Below are 25,938 nucleotides of genomic sequence, written 5' to 3' on the forward strand. Positions count from 1 at the left end.
ATGCCACGGACGCCGATGCTTTCGCCAACGCCGGATTTTAGGCGACAGTGGGCCCTTAACGCTATCGCGTTGAAAAACTCACGCATGCGCAAACCACGACAGCGCCAACCCCCCCCCCCCCCCCCCGAAAAAAAAAAACGCATGCTTGAGTTTTGCCATTTATATGTGATTTATTAACAATAAACTTTCAGTCGCGAGTAAGCGCTTGTGTTCTGTAGCCCTTCTTCAGTTCCCCTTGTCTGTTTCGTTCGTGCTGTAGGGGTTGTATTGCGTGATGTATTGATGCGAAAGCATCAAATGGCTTATTGAGTGGAAAAGCCGGCGTCTGTAGCAGCGAAATCACAACTAAATTTCCATTGGCTGTGACGCAATCTTACGTGCGCGCCTCGACTGAGCAGAGCGGGCGAAAAGGAAAACCTGCTGCAGCGCTGACACGCCAGTTGTTGCTTGAGGAGATAAGGCATCGCCGCGACGCCACGTCACCCTCGCTCTTGGTAGCCTGTGTTATCCGCGCGTTCCTTCTCCGCGCAAGCTCTCACCTGCGTTCTAACTTCACCTCGGTAATCGCTATAAAGAACGTTATGCCGAAAAAAAAAACAGAATAAATTCGAAAGGGATTACATTGACGGTAGTGAGTTTCGAACCTACGAAACCACGCTAAGAAGGCGAGTGTCTTACCCACTGGGCTAAACCAGCCCCTCCTAGATAACAGTCATGTGCACTCTGCTTTATGAAATCATGCTACTTGTATTGAAATTTCCATTGCCAAGCCCGGCGTGACGAAAATGGTGACGTGAAAAGCACCGCAGTTTAATTGGGAGTGTCACCATTAGTATGGTAGTCGGGCAAGGTAGCATGACGTCACGGATCGAAGTGCACCGGCCTTGTGCTATCTAGGAGGCGTTGGCCAAGCGTCTCAACGCGCTCGCTTGCCCGCGAGGAGTCAATAACTCGAAGGACCGTTCAGCGGTATTCAATTGCGCATTTATGCTTTCGCATTCACAACTCAAAAGAAGTACTTAGGTGCACACGGATTCTTCAAGCGAAGCTTGTATTGGCTCACAAGTTTCGGTGGCATTCTCGTGGTCACGCAAAAAAAAAAAAAAAAAACCCGGCTGCTCCCAGAGTAGAGCAGCTGTTCCACTTGCACCGGCGCAGGATCACGTGACGTGCGCGGCCAACCAGGGTCGTTTGGTGTGTCGCGGGGACTGAAAGGGAAGGAAAGGGGGTTCGCGTGCGCTCCAGTGGGCTTCCCTCGCCTCAGATCAGTCTCGGCGTCCGGTAGAGAAGGCCGCGCGTGGTGCGTTCCACCGAGGAGCAGGCTGCGTTTGAGCAACGGCGCCGCAAATTCGCTCGGGAAAGGGTTCGTCGTCGAAGTGCCAATTCTAGCGTGAGAGGTTCCGAAGCCCAGGCGAAACGTCAGCGAAGAACCGCAGACCCCGAGTTGCGGGAGCGCGATGTTGAGGCCAAACGTCAGCGCCGTGCTGCTCTCCAGGAACCCGACAACGGTGGTGCACTCCTCAGCAACGCTAGCGCCGAGGCGTGCACTTCCCCGGTGTGACGGCCAGGTTTCAACGCGAGTTTCTCAAATGGAACTTCGGAGCTAGCTGCAGTGCATGTGACCGGTTGTGGTTCGAGCACAACGTGGTACTCGTCAGTGCAATTCGTTCCGAGGAACACCGAAGAAACACACGACAAGCTTCGCTCACCCCCATTTCTTGGAAGGGGAAGGGCTCATCATTTTTTAGTGGTTTGTACCAATGGCCTTTACGTGAACCCTTTATTTATTTCAATTTCTTTATACTTACTCTTTTCAGTTTGTTTTAATCAGTTTGTCACTGTTGTCAAATTGTCAATGATGTTTTGCCGCTACATGTTAGTTCGATGAGGTTGTCTTATTTGTGAATAATATTAAATACTTGATTCTATGTCAGAAGATCGTAGAGCACTTTCTACTTCTTCCTTCTTGTCTCTTTTCCTTCTCTATCTCTTTTATTTCCCTCACTCTTAAACGTCAAGCGACTTTTGCTGAGCCCAACCTCCAGTCCAGAGAAAAGGGCGCAGTAGCAAAGGCATATCAATTGGTACTGCTTGTTGTTTATTTGTCCTCTCTTTTAAGTTCTGTAAGTTGCGCTGTTTGAGTTAAACACTAAAAAAACGCACTGTTTCTCTTCTCTTCTTCCTTGATTCGACGCGCTAGTCGTTTATACGAATTCGCGGAAAAATAATCCTCCCTCTCTACGTGCCCCAGACTGGTTCGTTAGGATGATGTTTCTTCTTATGCCGCCAACACATTCTTATACATTCCGTCTTTCTGAGTTTTCAATTCCCTCTTTCTGCGTTTTCTTATCTTCCTTTCATATACGCCTGTTCTCGTCCTGCCCACTTAAGGCAGGCAGACATTGTGCTCCTTTAAGGGGCAGTCAATCTGTCTTCAAATCTTTTATTCTCGTTTGTACAGGCTAATAATAATGACATAAGTGATGCGCTAGAAATATGATGCGATTCACTACAGTCACATTTCTGTAAACGCGGCACTAGCCACAATATCTAGTGAAATCGCCGGTATGCCAGTCTCTAAAGTAGACCTCGTACACAATTCTCCAACGATTCTGTTGCCATAGACTTATGGTTGTCTACCGAGAATGGTATGTTTATACCTTTCACCACGCAGCTCACCCGATCACCGACTATAGCAGCACACATTATACGTCACTGTTTGGGTAATCGCGGGAAATCGTGAGTTTTTGAGTATGAGCTAGCGGTAGTAAACATGAGCAAGCTGCACTATAGTGTCCAGAATGGTGAGCCATATTTCATAAATGCATATAGCTTCCAAGGACGTGGGGTTGCCCTTATGATAACGGTTAAGAGGTGACAAAATTATCTACGCGTTTTCCTCTTTTTTTGTCAGCAAAACGTCAGAAGTGGTCATTTCTGTAGGCCACTCGAGAAATGTACAGGTGCCTGCAGCTTCGGTGCGGCGGTAAAAGCTTCTTGCATGCTTCTAGCATCGCAGCCGGAGGTTACACCAGGCCTTGGCCATCCTAACATCATCTTCACGGCTGCAAAACGCACAACCTAAAGGGAAATTTGCTTTGAACTCGGTGTATCCTTCAACTGAACTTCAAGCGGCCCAATTCACTTACGTGATATTTCCCCTATGCGTACACATCGTCGACCGCGAACCTCCATCTCAGCGAATACCCGTCATCGCATTTATCACTCGCTGGCTGCCCTCCAACCCGCTAGGTTGCGAGTGCACCCGAAACTCGACAACTCACACGCGTTGTAACCCGAGCTTCCCGTCTAATACTTTCCCTCGCTTGTGCTGTAGCGTGTCGTGTACAAATGGCCGTCCAGCCAGCCAGCCCGTTGCTCCGCCCGTCGCATCCGTTGCGAACACATAGTACACTGCTCAATCCATTACTCCCGCAGCGGGTCTAGCACGCGGCGAGCTACTAATCGGCCTCAGCGAGAGCTGTCCCCCATTCCGCCGCCGTCAACGATCTCGTAGACACGCATTTATTCGCTACTTTCTGGTCAACTATCACGCGCCCGGACATGCAGACATACAACGCCTCCCATGCGTGCAAAGAGTTGCCGACTTCTACAACTTCGTTTTTTTTTCCTTCTGCTTTGGTTCCCGCTGCGTCGTCTGCTGCTGCTGCTGCGTGTGCGCAAAATGGCGCCTAAATTAAACCGACGGCCCATTAGTGACCGCTCCCACTGCGAAAAAAGCTTTCTCTTTGTCTCAGCGACATCTGCGACACTCTTTCTTACCTCTTCCCTCCATCATGCATTTATCTTTATATTTTCTTGTCGCTTTTATGCACTCAATCTTCGTTTTCGCGCCGGCAAAATTAGCAAGCTCTAAAGCCAGAAGCTGCTTCCCACGACGATCTGCATTAGTTGTTCTCTGTTCTCCAGAAATATCGTTATTTTTACGTTCCCAGTCACTTAAAACTTCACACTTGTATCTACCAATTGCTGATCTTCCCTTTTTTATTATTATTTTCTAGTTCCTACTAAGGGAAGCCACCAATCATAGGGCGAAAAGAGTCATCTGTTCAATAAAAGTTCATTCATCATCAACCTAACGCGTATTGTACTCGGAGGGAAGGAGTGACGAGACAGTCTATACAAATAATAAACTTTACTGATTGACGTATTGATTGATTGATTGATTGATTGATTGATTGATTGATTGATTGATTGGAATTCACCATCTCAAAGCCGCACTAGGGCTATGAAAAACACCGTAGTTGAGGGCTCCAAATTAATTTTGACCACGTGTGTTCTTTAACGTTTCACTAAATCTAAGTACACGAGCGCTTTTGCATCTTTCCCCCATCGAAATGCGGTTGCCACGGCCGGGATTCCAACCTGCGACCTCGTGTTCAACAGCCGTGCGCCATAACCACAGAGTTGCCGCTAGGGGTATAGATCCCTAACAGACACTGCTTTATTTCCAGTGTACTACAATGGCAGGCCCGCGTGAGAAAACATCGGTGTTTTAACTTGAGAGATAGCCCCGTTGGCGGTTCCACGTCGACAGCCGCTTGGTCTTGGTGCTCCCGGCGGTGAACACTTGGTGGCTTAGAGTACAATATACGTGTTTGTTGTACAAATGAGTTGGAAAACACGGAGTTTTACGTACTCTTTATTGCGATAGCAATTATATGGACACTCCAGGCGCATTGCGGCCGTCGGCGTCGCCATGATGTTCCGCATAAAGATCTACTTCGGCGGCGACTGCGCATTGCGCGTCGGCGCCGCCGCGCGGGCCCTAACTGGAAAGCGATCGGCGATGGGGACAGAGTGCAACGACTGCTGATAGCTTCGTGTGCGCTGTGTTCTCGCCGCTTACTTCGCGTTGAAGTGAGAGGCAGAATGAAGGTCAATTCGCTCGCTGCTGTAGCCACGCTTTCTCACTCCAGTGTTTTGACCGCGAGTGTGTGCGGTCATCGAGTGAGATTTGTTCATGTTTGCTTGTGCGCGCGTGGCACCATGCTTGGTAATTTAGTTAGTAGGCGAATGTTTACAAGTTTCTACGGCTCATGAAACTACTATCCTTGCTTCGTATAGCTGTCTACCAATTTGCTACCGCAATCGATGTTTCGCCTTTCAGGCGAAACTGCGACATTTTGTTACTTCGGAGAGGCGTGGTAATAATTAGGGAGGCGAACATCACTATTCACGCACCATGCAACCCACATCGGGGCGTAAATTACGAAAAAGGCCAGTAATATATTTACTGACGTGCCTCTAACCCAATAAGCAGTGTCATATCATCATACCTGGCCTCATGCATATAAAACCCCGAATTTTATGTTTAACTATTTGATATTACTAAATGGGAGTTACAGGGCGTAATTATCATATTAATAGGGGTTGCGTTCTTTACCCTGACTTTATCTGGAGCTTTAAACGACCTATTTTGAGAGATGTAGTTAACAAAACAGATCGAAGTCGGTCGACTATAAGCGATTGTCGTTAAGGTTACTTTTTTCCAGCTTTATGATAGTGTCGCTGGTAGATGTCATTAACATATTGACCGTCATAACGGTTCCACGGCAAATTAAGGTCAGCAGAAGAAAAAGAAAAAAAAGAACACGTCTGTCCGCTCTGCCGTCGTCCGAATTGTCGCCATCGTTACGTGCTGAAAACGGGCATAACCTATGAATGGCACGAGCTATCAATATATACAATTAAAAAAAACATAACGCGCGCTTATCAGTCCACTGCAAAGCTTTCAAGTGTGAGCCACGACTTTGTAAGATAAAGATAGTGGGCAGAAGTATAAGAGAACATTGACAGGGTATCTTTAAGTGAAGGCTTTTTCATATCAAGGAAAGGTGTACACCAATTGCATTAGCTACATATTTACTTATCTTTACGGCAATTAATTACAGTTGCTTGACACATATTTCACTGGTTTCTTCGAATTGCTCGTTTTCTGCATCTGAAATGTGCATGTGCACATCGATGTGCACATGCACATCGTACCAAATGTCTTACCGCGCCCACTTCATAATGCTTATCGACTCAAGCGCTCTGACGCTAAGCGTGCTCCTCATTGAGTGTATGTGCGCACGTTCTTAATTGGTCATTTCATCATGTCATTTCTGTAGAGTCATTAGACAATAACATGTTGTGAAAAAGACGGCGACGAAGGTTGCCAGCTTTTCCAATGTCATCAAACAAATCGATTCAAATCAACGTCGCTGTGAAAGATGTTTAAGTGCTGCATATCGCGCAGGTCTTAGTGTACGGACGTCAGACTTCGGCTTCCAATTAGACCTGTTCAAGTTGACGCCTGTCCTCTTCTCTTCCACGTTTTTATCCTTTTGTTGAGATATTATATATCAAAATAATCATAACTAACCCGCCCATGCAGCAGCACCTTTTAATTAATTAGGTGTCATCGCGGATGTCGCTGAGTATCCAAAGAATGCCGGCGAATGACATCGTGACTTGCACGCATTCGTATACATTTCTATTTGCTCGAACGGTGCAATTGTTTCACGCTACAGCGTGAAACAATCTGGCAAGAAAAAGCCCCCTTTGTGCGTCTGGTAGGTTCGAATAAAAAGGCGCAATTTGTTAACGATGTTGCGCTGCTTCATACAAAAGACAGCACCAATTCAAAGTTTCTGTCTTCGCCTATAGGGGTAGACTGAACGTTCACGTCTCAGCTTGTTGGTGCGTCAAGGTAATAGGTAACTTTTTTGGGTGCGACGCTCGTGCCTTATGCGCCCGGGCTGTCGGCGTCGCCTGTCGTAGTCACGGTAAGCCAGCGGCTCGTGCCACTGCTGCCGCGTTCTTCATCGTCGTCATCGTCGTCGTCGTCGTCTTCCACAGCTGGCTGCGTTGCCGCTCATCATTCCAGCGCAGAATCTAACTTCTCTTCTGTCGTCGTAATTGGGAGGCCGCGTTTACGGGGTTATGAGCCATTGCTTAAGGGGGTATGTGCCCATTAGAGGCGCATCACTGCAGGCTTCGTACCTCCCCAGCTTTCATGTCAGTGGAGCTGCATTTCGCTCAATGGGTCATTTGCCACTTACGCGTAAAATTTAATTCACCGCTCAAACCGAGCCTACGACTTAACTCGTGCTAACTGTAATAACTAATAAAAACTAAAACAGTAAGAAAGGCGTCCATAATGGCCAAATTGCTGCGGGATTTGAAGAAAACAATGATGGCTTCGCTAGTACTTCATGGTAAAAGACATCAAGGTTGTCCTAAAATAATACTAGTCTTCTTTCTGGGGTTTTGCGTGCCAAAACCAGTTCTGATTATGAGGCACGCCGTAGTGGAGGGCTCCGAATTAATTTTGAGCACCCGGGGTTCTTCAACGTGCACTACAACGTGAGCATGCGGGCGTTCTTGCATTTCGCCTCCAGCGAAATGCGGCCGCCGCGGCCGGGAGTCGATCCCGCGATCTCGTGCTCAGCAGCGCAACGCCTTAGCTGACTGAGCCACCGCGGCGGGTCAAATTAAGACTAGTGACGGCTTGGCCGTACGACGAGCATTTTTTTCGCAATTCACTACATTTTGGAACCGCGCTTACACCTTCGCTGTAGAGGACTGTTGTTTACCTTGAATTCGGCTTCACGAGCACGTACTTACCCTTAAAGGCACACTAAATAGCAATAATAAATCAGTATATACTGATATTTTGTACTTTCGAAAGAATATTTTTGTTTAATTTAGCGGCGAATAGGTCGACTATAAGAAGAGAAACTGAAAGCCAAACTTAATTTTGTTTTAAATTTCGCGCAGAAACTCCAGCGCCGGTATACGTCAGTGTATCGGACGTCACGGATTTCAAAGTGTATTTTTCGTATTTCGGGCCGTCGCGGGTGTCATTAAACGTTCGTGAAGCTTGTTTGTGTTGAGTCGTTGGCTCCTTTACAATAAAATTCCCTGCCCATCTTCGCTGATGAAAATGTAACTATGTCCAAGCAAACGCCGCCAAAATGCGTGACGTCACGCCGAGCTGAGGCTGGAGCTTCCAGGCGACGTCGTCACGCACCTTTCGTTGCTGTGCCTATTCTAGCTCACCAAGCCTCTTTAAACGCTAAGAGCGATAAGGTAATTTACTGATACCGCTGAAATTGTCTTTACTGTTTAGTGTTATTCTCCCTTTAGGAGATACAAAGAGAGATATTGCGTTTTCTGTCCTAATGCGCAGCTACAGCTCAGTATGCGGGCGCTTAATTTTGCACTCTAAAAAAAAAACATTATTCGTGGGGTTTGACGTGGCAAAACCACGATTTGATTGCGAGGCACGGCGTAGTAGGAGACTCCGGGTTTTCTTGACTACCTTGGGTTCTTTAACGTGCACCCAATGCGCGGTACACGGGAGTTTCCGCATTTCACCCCCATCGGAGCGCGGTCGCCGTGGCCGGGATTCGATCCCGCGCCCTCGGGTTAAGTATACCACAACGCCATTGCCTCTACGCCATCGCGGCGGGTAATATTGCAATCTGCCCCCAAAGAAATTCTGTCTCCGCCACGACCGGAAATTAAGCCCGCGTCTCCGTGCTCAAAAATGAGAACGACATAGTCACCGAGCTAAAGCGAGTATACGAAGCGAATTCTATCACCGTCCCTTTTTTTCATCGAGGGTGCAATGCGGCTCGATACAAAAGGCGATCAGCGTAGCGTGTGGTTTTCCTGCACTCGCCACAATTCGCGCTCGGGCAATAGCCCCGCTGCGTTTTGCCTGCGAGCTTTTCAACTTTATTGAGTCCATCTCGCGCGAGACACCGCTAACTGACGACGTTAATGTGAAACTTCGCTCGTACAAATTGACCTTTGGAACAACGCGTACACGCTGCGGCGCCTTTAAATGGCACTTCGCGCAAACAAAACTTACGAGCCGTATACGAGGGGATGCGAACGCCCGCTGTGGCGCAGAAATTGAGAATAATAGCGGCGATCAACTGAACGAAAGCTCGTTAGCGTTAATGACGACTGATGGCGCTATGAACGCGACAACTTTGTGAAACTGGGGGGGATTATACACGTGTAACGGCTGCGTAGAACTCCATAAACGTCCTCTTCCTGCTTGTCGCCACAGAGCCAGTTAGGAAGCCAGCTCGCTACGCATTCCGGTTCAAACGCGGGAGTCTAATCCATTAGCCTCGCGCTTTCGCCTTCAGCGCCGTTGTGTTTTCGAGGTGGAAAGGGTGGCGTCAACGACGGGGTGTAACACATGGACGCGGCGGTGCGCTTTCCAGCGCTTCGAGCGGAGCCGCACATACGAAACCCGGCTGGCGGCAACTGGAGCTCATTTGCATGCGCGCTGAAAAGATTGTCGCCGCGCCTTGAATGCAACGATGTCGCCGTGCGAGGCCGCCCCGGAATACGGTTGTATTTCTTGTAACGAGGGCGAGCTCTTTTCGCTTTTCCCTGATTACCAGTACCACGAGCTGTGAAAACAAAGAAGAACTTGCAAAAAAAAACAAAAAAAAACATAGTATTCCCGCTCGGTGACGTGTTTCAACTTATTGTTCGTCCCCTTTCGCACGCAGTAGCAGCCTGTGCTATAGCGCAGAAATGCAGGTTAGATTAGCCTATCACTTTTGATTTGTGTTTGTTTTGGGCTTCTGGTTTTGCGGCCGGGCGATAACGACAGCGCGTGTTGTGTCCTGTTCGCGAGGAACACCCAGGTGTAAGCCATTTCTGCGCTTGTGAAATCTGCGTATGAGCTGAAGAAGACTAACCGCTTAATCTATACGAGTCTGGTCACGACTAGTGCCTCGTACTGGGGGAGTAGTGTCCACACTTGGAGGCGAAACAAAGAATCGGGATACTTTAACCGCACGAGAAAAGAAAAAAAAATTTGGAGGACGCAGCTTCGCCTTTTAGAGTGGAACGCGATAGCGTTATCGGGACCCGTTCGCATCGCATTTTTCTTCACGAGTAGGCTTTACTGCAACACAGTTCGTGGGAAAGCCAGCTTACGAAGACCAAGCTTACACCAATCCCCTTAAAGTCGGCTTCACCTTTAAACAGAAATGCATTGCTGGGAAGACGTTTTTTGGGGGCAACATAAGTCGTCTCATATTAAAATGTGAAGGCCATAGTGCCTTTTTTATTATTTTATTAATTGTTTGCTATTGACCCGCCGCGCGCGCGTGTCCAAAACGCATTAAGCAGGCCAAGTCCCAATTTGACCTGCCGAGGATGCGAGCGCCATCTGGATGAGTATTTCGCAAGTAGCCTACCCGAGCGCGCCACTGTTGGTATGGTAGAAATGCCGGCAAAAGGGGTTTGTGTATGAGTTTTCTCGTAACAGAATTATGTTTTCTCGTACATTCAAATAACAGTCCGACACCACCGTGTCTGTAGGTTGTGGTTAAGTTGTACTTTACCATTTTTCTACGGATTTTACTGTTAGAAATTAATTTTTTTTCATTAACACCTTGCGCCAAGCGGAGGGCCTGCGCGGTAGGGGTGGTTCAGGATTATTATTGCGATAGCAATTATATGGACACTTCAACCGGATTTCTGCCGTCGCCGTCGCCGCCAGAGCTGACGATTGCGGCCGGCCCCATTCATCGCCGAAGTCCGCTCAGTGTCTCTCGACGATATGGGCTGTTTCGTCCTGCCAGCAGGGGGGTGAATCTTCCTATACCTCCCATTGGTTCTTTTATAGCAGACGCTCAGTCGACGCTAGCGCCAAGGCACACTTCAGTTAGGCCCTAGCGGATGGATGACGGTACTTCGGCGGCGAAAAAAAGAAAGAAAGAAAGAAAGAAAAGCGGCGCGATTTTTTTACCCTCCCCCTTGCGCTATAGCACTTTTTTTCTTACTTTTTTATGATAACGTTGTTCGGCTCTTTTCTCCGTTCCCTCTTGACTTTCCTATTCCTCCTCGCAAGCCTCGCCTCACCCTCCCCTCATGCCACGCGCACTGCTCTTTTTTTTAAATTATGTAGCTGTCCGCGACGCGCTTCTTTTTTTTTTTTTTTTTTTTTTTTTTTTTTTTTTTTTGTCGCGGGCGTTATCAGACGCACCGCCGGACCGAAGCGCGCGCTTCGAGCTCCTCTCCTGTCCGGCCGTGCCATTCGCACTGCGTGCTTGTGCGCAGTGGATTCTTTTTGCGTTTTCATGCACGCAGTCCCGTTCATTATTAGTATCAAGCAAGCATGTGCCCAAATTATATTAAAAAATAATTGCACTTACAACACAACAGTTCTTTGGACTCACTTTATTGCGTTCGTCTGCGAAAACCAGAATTGGAGCAGACAGTGCAACACACTATAGAATGCAACAAAACGCGGATGGTGTTCCATGTACGCACATGTAAAAAACATTTGTTGTAATTGATCTAATGGCCAATGCGCAGAATAGCTTCTCACGGCCTGCTTCTCGCTCGGTTCATAAAATCCACCTCCGTGAAGCGCACGGAGCATATTCTGCGGTTGTTGACCTTGTCTCTGGGGAAACCCATTAGGTCCATCCTTCCAGCGTAGGTTAAAAACGCTTCCATCCTGAGGAACAGTGCAGATCATGAATTATAACATCGCAGTTGGAACATACAAAACAGAACTCGTTTCGCATCACGGCAGAGTACTAGTTGTGATATGTCAACCTTAATTCTCAGAAACGCATTTTTAAACGATCGCGACCAATCAGATAGAAATAAGTGCAAAGCGCACACCTACACACGTGTTCCTTGCGACACGCACAGGTGGTACTTATTTATAAGAAGCTTTACGTTCGCTGCTTGTTGGCATAACGATTTACTAGCATCGTTGTGGTGTTTTCAAATCAGCCAATTGCTGCCTCACCACCTGACACCCATGTACGACTGCGCACAATTACTATCATAAATAAAAAGCGGGAAGTAAACAGCACGGTGCTCACCTGTTGTCTTTCGGGATGCGGTAGAATTTCACGTCACATGGCTCACTTCGTATTGATGTGTTCGTACACCACGGAACCACCCACGAACGGCGACAGCTGCGAGACATGGTGGAAAAAAAGCTGACAAACGTGCAACGCTAGGTTACCACACGGACCACACTGCTAGAACGGAAGGCGAAAAACTGACCGTATAATGCAAAAAAAAATTCCTGCCGTTTTGGCCGTTATCAGCACGGCCGACGACGAGAGCGGGCAGCGCCACCGATAGTTGAAGGCGAGAGAGAAACGACAAAGTTGAGAGAGGGTTGACAAGAAAAAAAGGAAAAGCGATTTTGGTTCCGCATCCATCTCATGGATGGCGCTGCAATTCGCGTGGACAAAAAACCAGCGGAGTTTCCGGGGCCTGCTGCCGGCTCAACACAGCTTCGCTCGTTGGCATGTACTTCCGCAGTGAGAGCGATCTGGCCGATTTTAAAGCGAACGGTGGGAGGAGTGCTTTGACTCCGTGGAGAAAACGAGCAGAAAAGAAAGCGCATTTTCATGTCATCGTCGTCACGCTGTCGTGATTCAGTTGTCGCGCTTTCACGTGGATCGAACGCACGGCGGAGAGCAAACGCGACTCCCCAGTGGAAGGGGAGCGGTGGGCGAGGATCGAGGCACCCTAGACAGTAGAACGAGAAGAAAGGGAACCGAGGGGCCCGATATTTATTGTCATATTATAAGAAGCCAACAAACAATGGCAATAAGGACAACATAGGGGAAATTACTTGTACTTACTAATTGAATTAAAGAAATGATAAATTAAAATTAATAACGCATGAAAAAACAACTGTCCGCAGGTGGGGAACGAACCCACGTCTTCACATTACGCGTGCGATGCTCTCACCATTGAGCTACCGCGGAGCCGTTTTGCCGCCCACTTTCTGGGGCATTTATGTTTTTACAACTAGAACTAACCCTGGGAGTGTTAGCCAGCGCCACCACTCACAAACCTAGACAGTAGAGAGTTTTAGATTAGGGGGACGCAAGTGTTGGGGCCACTTAGCTCTTGGGGGCGTGGTACTGCGCATGTGCAGACCCCTCTGCACATGCGCAGTACCGCGGCCCCAGGAGCTAGGGGGCCCCAACGCTTGCGTCCCCCTAATCTAAAACTCTCTAGTACGTGTGCGTGCCCGCAACTTGAAGCAAAAAAGCACACAAAAAAATTCACTAGCCCTTCCCCTGTCGAGAAAGTGGGGGTAAGCAATGGTTGTGTGCGTGTACTTGACCTGCTACTTTACCTTCAGTTTCCTAGTACTTAGCGTTCCCTTTCCTGGTACTTTTCGGTTCCTTTCCTTCCACTTTTGTTTCCCCTTGGTGCAACTTTTCTTTCCGTTGCGCTGTACGTTTCCTTCCCTCGATGCATACATTTAATAAGCGTTTACGTTTCACTACCGTGACATGTCGCGAAATTTACGATAGCCTGACGAAGGTCAGATACACGCACGACAAGCTTCGCTTACCCCCCTTTTCTCGACAGGGGAAAGGCTGGAGAATTTTTGTGTGCTTTTTTAGCTTCAAGTTGCTTTTCAAGTTCCTATCCGTTCTTACTTTGCCAGAACAACAATAACTCGTTGCCCTCCAGCTTATCTTCGCATCATTTCTCTCTCATAACTTAATATATAGTGACTGACGGCACCGCTCAACGTTTTGATCACATAACTGCACCAGTGTTAAAACTGTAGTGTTAAATCTGTAGTGTTAAAACTCTACTGTTACTCCAGCGTACAGCATCAAAACTGTAGTTGTATGTGGTTGGTTTGTCGCTGACCTCTGTATAAACCCAGATTAAATGGCGGAAGCGAGTTTCCTGGTGAAGCATTGTTTGAAATGAATGTCTACTCAGTACACGCTGAGGTTTCATCAGTGTAATGTCATACGGCAAATCTAGAGAACTAGGACGAGGGAAAAGAAAGAGAGAGCAGCAAAAGTGCTAAACCTAAGTGGCAATTAGGTAAAATTCAGCATCGCTGTCCACCAAAAAAAATGGCCTTCTTGATCAATGTGCGCCATGTTTGATGTAATGTTGTGATACGTTTTTTCTTAGCGAGGAGTGCATTCAATAAAAAAGAAAAAAAAGATATGGTTGATCCCTGTTTCATAGGAATCGGTAGAACACGAAAGTGAAGCATGTCTTCACAGATGCTGTTCCATGTTTGCTTCGTGAACTCACGCTCCGCTGCCGCAAGATGCGTACGATTTGTGGGCCGGCAACCGTGTTGCGGCAACCGTGCGGCGTCCTGTTGGCGAGCGGAGTCCTGCTGCCGAGTCGCTTCGGCGAATGTACGAGCACTTTGGTCCGGTTTGGTAATGTCTTGGGCAGCCGGTTGAGTTGCGACGCGCTCAGCTTCAGGAATGCGAGTGGCAGAGTTCGCAGCGTGCGCCGCGAACGCACGAAGGCGTTCTGCTTCACGCTGGCGTGTCTCTCGCCCACGGTGTAAGAATAAGCGAGAGAGGTGCTGACACATTCCCCACAACGCGCGCGAGAACACCGCCCGCTCGCGTCCAGATTATGTTCGGCTCGGTTACAGCTCGGTCGGCGCCGTCGTAGAGGGCGCTGCGGAATGCGGTCCCAGCCTCGGCGGCAAGGCGCGTGCTGCCGCTTCCGCGTCTTCCTGCTTGCATGTGCGGCCACGCTGTTTTGAATGCACGCTTATTGTTCGCGTGCGTTTCATGAGCTTGTGCTTGGGTATTTTCGCCATGGGCCCTCGAAAGGCGGCAGTGGCTTTAAAATTAAATTATGGGGTTTTACGTGCCAAAACCACGATCTGATTATGAGGCACGCCGTAGTGGGAGACTCCGGAAATTTGGATCACCTGGGGTTCTTTAACGTGCACCTAAATCTAAATACACGGGTGTTTTCGCATTTCGCCCCCAGCGAAATTCTGAGGGGCGTTTGAAATGGCTAGAAAGTGCTTCGTTCCGAACTGCAATTCTGGATACCGGACTTGTGCGGAGCGTGTGCCTTTATTCAAAGTGCCGTCCGACAGCGGTCGTCTAGAGCAGTGGCGCCGTGCAAATCTGAGGGCAGACCGAACTCTAATGCCTACCGACCATGTCTGCGCCAACCATTTTTCATAGGATACAATATCAACGGCATATTACGCGAAGCTCGATAAAAGGATTCCCACCTTATTTCCAAACTGTCCAAAGAACCTCACACGGTCAAATAAACCTCGAAAGCCACTGCGGAAGAGAGAACCCCCTGTGTGCCACAGCAGTTTCTGCAAATTTTGAGGCATGTACAAGATATATACTGGGTGGTTTAACTATTATGCACCAAGGTTTAAAAATATGCAAATGTCACGTAGCTGGGCAGAACCAAGGTAATGTTGTCTGCCGTCGCTTGGAGATACTCAGGTTATTTTTTCATTCCACCTAATTACATAATTATTTTCATAATTGATTAATCAACTTTTCTAATGCTATCATTGGATAAAAAGTGTGAACGAGAGAATTGTACAGCGGCATGGAAAACTCCCAATATAGCTTTCTGTTGCTCAATACATGATACATAAAAGTGTCTTCCGAACGTGAAAGAAACCCGCGAATACACGCAAAATTGCCGCGCGACTGGCAGCTCGAGGCACTTTGCGTGTATTCGGGGGCTTCTTTCACGCTCGGAAAAACGGTTCTACGTAGCGCGTATTGAGCAATAGAAAGCTGTACGGGAGTCTTTCATGTTGCTCTACAATTTTCTTATTGACACCTTTAATCTAATTATAATATTTGAGAAGTTGAATCAATAAGTAAGACTAATTATGTAATTAGGCGGAATGTAAAAAATAATTGAGTATCTCTAAGGGACGGCAACAACATTACTATGGTTCTGTCCAGCTGTGTGACATTTGCATATTTTTAAATCTTTGTGCCCCCTGTATAATACTGCTGTTTTCTGTGAAGATGTGTGCCTGATTTTCAAATTTGTTTCATCCTGGCTACTGATTTTTTTACAACGCGCGTGCGGTGTATATTACACGCTTGCATGTTTTTATTCAACATTTTTTCATTGTGGGAGTGTATGAGAGCGTAAGCTTCTGGGATGGCTATCCCCTATTAAAATTATCGAGCTGCGTCATGCAGAATTTTTTTCGTATTGTGCCTTTGCAAGAAAATAAAATAAAATGTCTATGGAATTATTGTGTGGTGGGTGTAAGTGTATGTGTGGACAGGCTGTAGCATGCAATGTCAAGTATGCTTACATTGGTAGATTTTCATATGCAATTTAAGAAAAAGAAAGTCGCCTCTTTTTTTAGATCTTGCAAGATCCACTCATGTCCTCAATGGACGAAAGCCAAATCAATAATATACACGGTCTATGTTAAGTGGAATTGAAATAAAAAAGGCATTTGCTCAGGTTTTCATCCGTAAACTGTATTAGTGATGCTGTAATCCAAGACAGACGCCTGCCTTCGTCCCGTCTAATAAATTCTCATTTGAAAGAGTTTTTACATAGCTGATGTGTATTCTCATTAACTTCTAGCCATGAACAGCCATTTTCCTCTAGTGCATTGCATATCGCAAGGTTGCGCCAGTTTCATTTCTCAATTCATATCGCGGCCGCACTGAATTCGCGCAACGATGCTTGAAAGGTTTTCCGAGTGTGAATGGAAGCAGCGATAAGCATGAAATACAACATTTTCCGGTGCAGTCACTATTTTCTTCTGATCGAGGGGTAGCACGTGGGCTACCGCTTTTATTTTTTTATGCTTGGATGAACGGCTTGACCGGACGAAACAAATTGTGCGCGCGAGCATAACTTGAGTGGGCTTTGAGTGCTGCCCGATCGATCCATGTTCACGTCATTCACGACCTGCACAAGGAACCTTCATGTTAGCGAAGCATTAAGCCTGGTATACTTATCCTTTAATCTGAAATAAAGAATTTCCTTCGTGCTTTGAGTTTTGCTCACTCCACTATGAACGAAAATTTAGGGGACGCAGAGCAATGTCAAGCCGCCGGCGCTGCTAAACTGGGACCTGCTGACCGCGGCGCCTTCTATCGGCTCGTAGCAGAGCTACTCGGTGCGCCCGCGCGCTGCCGAACATAATCTGGACGCGCGCGCTCGCAGTGTCAGCACCTAAATGTTCTTACACCGTGCTCTCGCCGGACCAAAGCGAGATTCACCCGTCGACGTCGTTGCCTTGCTGCGCCGCTTAGCGCAGCAGTTTTATTAGTTGGTGCTATCGCGAGCGAAGCAGTAGGTGGAGTGTAAGCACTGCCGATGCATCTTGAAGCAGCACTCCGTAGGTGACGAGGCGTCATAGGCTAATCAGATGCGAAAGACAAACCATGTGCGGAAACTGCGTCGTCACGTCAGCAGAAGGCCTACACCGCCTACACCAGGCTACAACATGTTGGAGCCTCCGCTGCGCTGAGACAATCGAATCGCACACTGTCGGCGCTCGTGTCATGATGCAGTACTTCGCTTCATCGCTCCTAGACGGCGGCGCTATCCCTGTCAGAGAGAGCATATTTCACGCGTTCGCGCCGATGTCACATGCGTTACAGGAAGTTGGCGGTGGACCCCGGCCCAAAAAAAAACTTTCGTGTTAAAAAAAGTTCCGGCAGGACCCATTTCACGATTAATATCGACGTTAATTCGATTAGCATTGAAGCAATGTAACGGTGCACCATATTGCCACCACTGAGACGCGTCATGAATGCGTCACGTGTGTAAACAATGCAGCCGGCATGGAGGAAGGAAAAAGTTAGGAGAGAGCATTACGTCACGCAGCCAGCCTTGGTAAGCCAATGCTCCGTGAAGTCAGCCCTTTGCACAGTGTCGGCCCAACACGTGACCTCTTGGGTCGAAATCACGGAGCAAGAACTGAGATTTGCAGAGACGTTTGGTGCCTGGCGGTATTTTAATCAATGCGAACTTGTTCGGGGGCCCTGCCGCAGCGCTGCATGCAGAGTGGGAGCCCTAAAATTTACCACGCGCTAGACCTGATTATCACGTGTTGGGCCGACACGCTTGACTTCAATCGCGTTGTTCGATGCTTCCTTCATGGCAGCCTGGGCTAACTAAGAGCAGCCACACGAACACTGCCGGCATTGACTGCAGCTCATTCGCATACACGCTGAAAAGAGCGTCGCCGCGTCTCGAATGCCACAATGTCATTGCGCGAGGTTTGCCCTGGAGTATGTTTGCACCAGCAACAGGTCTCAGAAGAGGAAACCTTTTCTGAACACAGGCGAATAGAAGTTGTCATCTGCCAAGAGGAAGCCATTAGCGAGAGGAGACTGACGAGCCATGCCATCAGAAGGCAAATAGTGTCAGCGACGGAGGAGTTGAAATGATTTGGAAACGTGCTTCCATCTTCGATTTGAAGTGCTCGTATGTTTTACTCGATGAATTCCTCCGACAACAGTTCGGTTCTCACCGTGTCCGACCTCGAAGTCAGGGTGCCTCATGCAACTTTTGCGGTTGCTATCGAGGATTATCGAACATTATCTTCGTCCATTGCATGTCCACCACTTAGCGAATGAAGACATATGAAGACGAGCGAGTGCCACAAAGCAGGAGATATTGGGAGCATGGTATCGAGTATCAAAAAAAGGCGCCATGTTGCGATCCTTAGGGACGAGCGGTATGTGAGATCGCCTTTCAATGTGCGGAGAACGCAGCCAGTTATGCGCGAGCATCACTTTTTAACGCTTTCTCTTTTTTTTCTTCTTTTTTCCCCTGGCTTTCCCCCACAGCGTACAGGCTAATTAATAGGGAAAAAGACATGTTTCATTTTCTTGCCTTTCCTCTATTTCTCCCGGCCCCACACGCTGGAAATTTTCCTTACTGAGAACTTTCGCGCATCTATTTTTCGCTGTCTGAGCACGAGTTCTCCTACAATGTGCTGACATAGCGTTATATTGCGCTATTTAGTTTAAGATATCATTTGGAACGAAGTGCGCACACATGTCGCCGAATTTCTTGCCATTGGGGTGCACAATTTGGTGAGAAGCTGTCGCAGGCAGCTGAGTACATGTTTAGACGTGGTTCTTGCATAGGGCGTCAGCCACTGGCGGCTCGCTGCGCTGTCGTTGTTTCGGCCGAGGTTTGAAACTGCGATTCAATGATGGTGAAGAGCTCCGCGGGTTATGCTCCAGGCTAGTGCTGTTTATTAAGTGCTGTGACTATCGTGGGGATGTTCGTGATAGTTCCACTCACAGTGATTCTGCCTACATTGAACAAGGACGTCGAAGTAAAGCATGTAGTTACGTGTCACCGCGTATCGTTTGGAATAATGTATCGTAACGTATTCCCTGCACTGCTGTTCCATCTGTTTTTCCTTCCAATGCTTTATAATAAAGTCCTTCTTCGTGCCAGACTGCCCCAGCTATAGTCTGTCCTTATTCTCCTATACCGGTTGTGGTTGGGAGTGGCTTTCACGAAGGCTTACGCTGCATTGATTGGAAGGACCGACAGAGCTGCGTGCGACGTCTGCGGCAGCGGAGAGAACATCGAGAAATTATTGTGGCACTGTCGTCTCATTGCGACGACTCGACGATCGGCCGTTGTCCGTGCAAGCGATACACGAAGACCGTTCCCATCGCTCGTCGCCCCACCAGGCTGTGAAGGCACTTTTGTCTTTCTTGAGGGCGACTCGCCTCTGTGAACGACTTTGACTTGGAGGGGCACCTCCGTGCGCGCGTGCGAGCTCACCGCGTCTTTCCTCTCCCCCCCCCCCCGCCCCTCCTCTCTCTATCTCATCTTTCTATTCCCCCCGTTTCCCTACACTGGGGGACCCCAGTGTAGGGTAGCCAACCAGACGCATTTCTGGTTAACATACAGACCATCTCAATTTCTTTCCTTCTCCTCCTATGTCCCCTATGACTCCCTGTCATCTTTGTGTTCTCCTTTCCCATTCCCCTGGCGTAGGGTAGCCAACCGGAGATTATTCTGGTTAACCTCCCTGCCTTCTGCCTTTCTCTTTCCTCCTCCTCATGGAATACTAGAAAAAGCTAATCTTAATGATCGTAAGGAGCTCGTTACCGCTGCACTTATGACGCAAACCAGTCTCGCACCCGACGTTAACCTGACGCCTTCAACGTTACTATAGCGAGCGAAACGAAAAAAGAAAAAAAAGGAGATTGCTACGTGTTGACGCCGTCTAACAACACCGTTTCCCGGTACGCGCCCATAGCTCGAAACAAACGCTGACAGAGGCATAGAGCAAAGGGGCCACCGCGACCACGACCGCAACCACCGTCACCAATGCCACGCGCGTCGCGCGTGAGCCAAGCGCCACGCAGTTTCGTGCCCTGTCCCAGTGCCGCTGCATCGTCGAGGCCAGAGATGAGGCCGCGCTCTTACGAAGGGGCGGATACACCTGCTCCGACAGGCACGTTTCGTGCTTGGGGGCACGACCAGCGGTCCGAACGAGCCGGGAAGGCCTTGCTCGCTCGCGAAACCACGCGAGCCGGGCAGGCGGGCAGGCAGGGCAGCGGGGAAGAAAGACGAGCGTCACGCTGACGTTTTAGGGGAAAGGGGGGAGCTCGCTCCCTACGCGGCGTCGGCGACGCTTGTCTCTGCCGGCCGCGTCGTCGTTCCCCCCGCTCCCTAGGGTCCATTAGGCAGATTGGCGCGCTCGACGCGCGACACAAAGAGTCGCCCAGTCGACCACCCCCCCTCCCGCCGCCCCTTCTTCCCCCCAACCATCCTTCCTTCCCTTCCCCATCGACCCCTAACACATATCCCCATATCGGCCTCGCCCCTTCGTCCCTTTCCCTGCGCGATGCTTCGATCGCGCTGTCCTGCCGTGCGCGCGGCTTCCGCCGCACGACCCACACAGGCGCGGTATTTTGGGGGGAGACGGCGTCCCGCGACGGCCGAACGCGGGCGCGAAGCTCGCTTGTCTCGATGCGCGACGAGGCCATTTTGGGGGTCCCTTTTAAGAAGCGATGTCGCCGTTTGTGCGTCGCGTCTTTGCTCGGGGGTTCCCTCCTACGGCACGGAGTGATGTCGGCAGCGCGAGGCGGAGATGGTGACGACACGATGAAGCTGTCTGTGGTTTCTGCGGTGGAGAACAGTAAAAGGCGACTGGAGTATCGGTGGCCCCATAGCAGGGAGCAAAGAGAATAGGTTTTAGGGCAACAAGTTGCTTTCAAGGTGAATGATTTGTTAACGCGAACAGTGAGTCTTAAAGCTTGACAATATATAGACACAGAATAAAGGTATATGTGACGCATTTGGCACCATCCGCCACCACGTCATTTCGAAGCTAATACTTGTAATTTCCATTCATCCCTCGTTTACGAACATTCCGGATAAAGGAATTTCGGCCTCCAATGCATACAATGATGTTTGACAGCACGAACTTAAACAAAGGACAGCGAAAGAGGCGACAAACAGAGACAAGCGCTCTGTCGCCTCATTCACGTCCTTTGTCTAAGTTCGCGCGGTGAAACATCGTGGACCAACACGAACTAGGCCGGTCGCATACCTTACTACAGCGTACAATGAAATGACTTTTTCGGAGCCATATAGGTCGACCGAGCAAACGCGCCGTATCACAGCTAGTCTTCCCACTCCAACGCATTATTCAATAAATTCTTCCGTAATATATTTCTGAAAGAATGCGTTGAATTATTGGGACGCGAAATCATTGCTATTCCAAGATATCAACTGCAATAATGCGAGTGCCACCTGTCAAACTTTGTTTCGGTACTACAATTACGAACCAAAACACCTTAAGAACTGTACTTGGTGTTATTTAGAAAGAGCACTTCCTTGTTCTTAACAATTTAACGACTGTTGACAGCACTGTAAGTGGGTTCTTCCTCTGCACTTCAGCAGCCATTTCATGTTATGGCAAATATTTTTCGTCAGGTTGCCTTTAGCAACTTGTTTTACATATGTATTTCCCTTCACTGCCTTGTAAACTTCCTTGAAGAAATACACGATTCATTCAATAATTCTGTTTACGCATTGGAACCAGAACTCTAAGAAACGAGTTTTATTAAATGCAAGTGCAGGATCCTTATCGCAGCCCACGCAGCAATTCCAATCTGTATAACGTTGGGATTCGCGTTTTAGAACAGCCTGACTTGTTTACCCTTGTTGTCATTGGCACTCTTCATCAACGCAACATCAAACACTCGATTTCTTGTTTGATTACCTCTGATCAGTCGGCTTCCTCTCAAAACTTTAGCTGTTATTCGGGCTATCTACATCGTATAAAAGGTCAGCAGGGAAGTCATAATGACTCATATATTTGGACAAATACAACTCAAGATCGAAATAAAAATTGTAACTGGTGTTTTTATCTTTCTTTTTTTTCGTTTTTTACTTTCCTCGGCCACTTTTCTTTTAGAGCCTTTGTCTTCCCTCTCTCTTGTGGAGTAGAATGCCGGCCAACTTCCTTGCTCTTAAATAAAGGGCTCTCTCTCTCACTCTCTTGTTGTCGTCTGCGCTTCTAGCGGTAGAACCAGCGAATCAATGGAGCCGCCCATACAACACCGAAATAAAGTCATCCAGAAGAAAAGAATGAATAGCACTCGTAAAAAGAAACAACTTTGGTCTAACGCACATGTAGAGATTTATGTGAAACGAAGCTTTAGTAAAGCAGTGTCTATTAAATCCTATAAAACTAATGAGGATGCGTACAGCTGTGCTTACTTTCATCCTATGCAGCGTGCAACCTGATTCAATGTTTATGTTTATCTACCATAAATGTCACAACTATATTGTCATTATGACAAGAGTAATCATTTTCGCCTGCACCAATCCTTGCACGCCTATGCACCTATCAATCACGGCGAATGGGCTACCAACTTTCTTCCATCGGAAAAAACGACATCAATGCCATATTGCCCGGCAACTTTCTTTAACCTATGCGAAATCATGTGCACATAAGGGATTACAGCGACTCTTCTGTGCTGACTCCGTGGCGCGATATGCTGATTAGCTGGGGTTGTTTTGCTTTTCATGTTCTTTAACAGACACTCAGAAGCAGGGCCTGAATTCACAAAACCTTCTTACGCTAAAATTGTTCGGAAGAGAAAGTATCAGCCAATCCTTATGCTGGACATGTTATTAGCGAAGGCGGTTGGCCAATGGCAGAGAGTACTTACAAAAGAACAACTTTGTCAATTCGGCCCCAGATACTCAGAAGCAGATACAAGAAAGAAAGGGGTCAAAAACCGGCCGTCTTTAGGCGACCAATGTGCGTTAAAATACTTTCTGCTGCGGCATGAAAAACGCGATTTTGAAATCGCCGAGGGCAAACATGCAGTGACAAGAAAGTTGGTTGTCTTTTCGCTGTGATTAATAGGCATGCTAGGATTTTTGCAGCAGAAAGTGATTACGCTTGCACTGTTAAGCATGTTATAAGTATACTGATTGTTTTTCAGGAGTGGTGTACAAGATACCTTGCACGTGCGGCAACGTCTAAATCGGACAGACTGGCCGGTGGGTAAATATCAGGCTACGTGATCATGCCAATTCCTTAATGGGAGTGGCGTTGTCGCATCTTGCCAGCGATTGTCATGATTGCGGCTGCGCGCCTTCTTTTGAGGATACCTCAATCATTATGAGACATCACGATCAGCGCACACGGGAGATTGCTGAGACATCGAACATAGTCAAGAGCAAGAACATTTGTATAAATAAGCCGTCAGTGTCCCTGGCAAACGAAGATATCTTGTTCATTGATCGCTCGTGAGTGTATTATGACTTTTTACTTGTAATACTCATGACTTTTACGTAATCTTTTTCTTCGTATAAAAATTTTCACTTGTTAGACCAGCGCTTGTCCTGTCTTCTTCCCCGTGTTTCGTTTGTGTGCGCGCTGCCCAAGAATGCATAGGTTCCAACTTGCCCGCTTTTCAATCCTTCTATAAAACATGTTCAGTCTCAATATACGACTGAATTCCGCTTTAATAATGGCGGCATGCACGGATCAAATAGTGCGTGTTGATATTGGCCAGTGCTTCCGAATATCAACATTTGGCGGGTTTTCAGTGTTGTATGTTTTTTTTTTTTTTTGTTAGTAGTCTTCCACCCCCTCCCTCGCCCCCATACATAGCAGCATAGCAGATTTAAATACTGAGGACCAGGACGCCACATTATAAGAATGACGTGGCCGCAGCCACACTTGGGTATAGCGCAGGCCCTGTGGCAGCAACCAAATCCATTGCGAAGAAACGGCGCCTAATGAGGATTGTATGCAGTAAACCTGGCAGTCGAGTTTGTCACCTGAAGCTACTTGACACTGGCTACTGTTGGATTTTCAGGGTTAAAATTCAAGACGCCCTACACCTGCTGGAGAAACTCAACCACCCGAACGACGCAGGCGTAGTTCATCGCATGTTTCAATTTCCTAGACACTTCGAGAGTGCATTCGTGGCGCACCGTCGTAAGCGTCGTCTCTGCTGCGGCGAATCAAAATACGCTTGCGGAATGTACAACCGCAGACATGATCGCATGACGCTCCAGTGCCACTTTTAGATTAAGGTGCAATCTCGAGCCGGAAATCTATTCAGCAGTCCGTTCAGTAGTTATATCGCCTGAAACGAGGGCACACTCTGCCGCTGCGAAGCAAACGGTCGTGCGCGGAGGCGCCCCTGTCGCATCCAAAGTGGCAGCCATGGTGGTCATCCGATACCCGCCGACCGAAGCGCTTGCCCGAAGTAATTGACCGCCATTACGCCGCGGTGAAGCTGATGAGATGGGGGCGACGTGCACAACGCGACGGGGTGGTGCTGACCCACTTCGGAATGGCGCACGCTAAGTGGCTGCGGGCATGTCGACGGGGTTTCTCAGAATTGTCAGAGTATATAGCTAGAAAGCGTGCCACTCTTGTACTGTAAAGTTGCCGCATGTATTCCATGAATGGTACCACTTGAAGAACTCGCCGACTAACAGACGCAATCCACCGGCGACTTCTCTTGCGTTTCGTGTATGCTTATAGAGTATCTGGAATAAGTTTATTTCGTAAGCAATGCTAGAATGTGCGAGTGCAGCAATGCTAGCATCTATTACATAGCGACATTGACGAAAGCGGATGGCTGTATATGAAAGCACTACGAGGTAAATGCTTCGTTTCAAGCTGTTCGGTGCCATGACTTGTGAAATTATTGTTAACAGGGGGCCCCCTTGCCGGCGAGGACCATTTTACGATACAGCTCCTCGCTCCATAGTCGCATATATACCGTACATACGTGCGCCTACATATTAGGTGCTAGGTGCGTGTACATAATGCGTAGAAATCGTAATCTCCCTACCATTATACATACGATTCTAATGATACTAACTGTTACAATTATGATGAAGACGAGGACAACGACGTCTGGAATGTTTCAGTCATGTCTACAGTTGCGGTAATGCAATATATATATTCGGTTTTTGTTTAGTTAGCTATTCTTTATATCTCTATTTTCTTACATCCCGTTCTTTCCTCGCAGTTTTCGCATCGCTCAAATAATACAGACTTTTCTGAAACATACGTACCAAGTACGCCCTGACCCACATCCAACACTTCTCTGCCAAGGAACCCCCGAGAGTTCGGTCACGAGCTACTAGCATCTCGCGAATTTCCAAGCATACACATAGACACTATCGAAGCAAGGAGTGTAACTGAGAAGTGCCTCCGCCATCTTTTAAAGCAACTATTGTACGAAGGGCAAGCCTTTCTTTCTTTCTTTCTTTCTTTCTTTCTTTCTTTCTTTCTTTCTTTCTTTCTTTCTTTTCTCCTTTTGTTTTCTTTTTTTCTGTATCTTGCTATAAAGAAATGAGAACGGGGTGAGGAGTAAGATAACGGATATAAAAGAAAGACAAACGAAGTGAAGGCCTGCGCGCACCGCGAAATTGAGGCGTGCGAACTTTCGTAGTGCTTCTCGAGAGGCCGTCTGGTTCGGGCACCGAGGTACACAATGCCTGGCGGCGAGCAAGCCTCGCTCTCGACGCTCCCTGCCTGCGTCACCTATCAGCTCAGGCTGTTCGCCGAGGACGGCGGGAAGAATGGACGCGATTCTTTCTTTCCCTATCGCTTTCTGCTGCCTCGAGCACGACCTCATC

The sequence above is a fragment of the Dermacentor silvarum genome, chromosome 4 (genome assembly GCF_013339745.2).
Source record: "Dermacentor silvarum isolate Dsil-2018 chromosome 4, BIME_Dsil_1.4, whole genome shotgun sequence".
NCBI lineage: Eukaryota > Metazoa > Arthropoda > Arachnida > Ixodida > Ixodidae > Dermacentor > Dermacentor silvarum.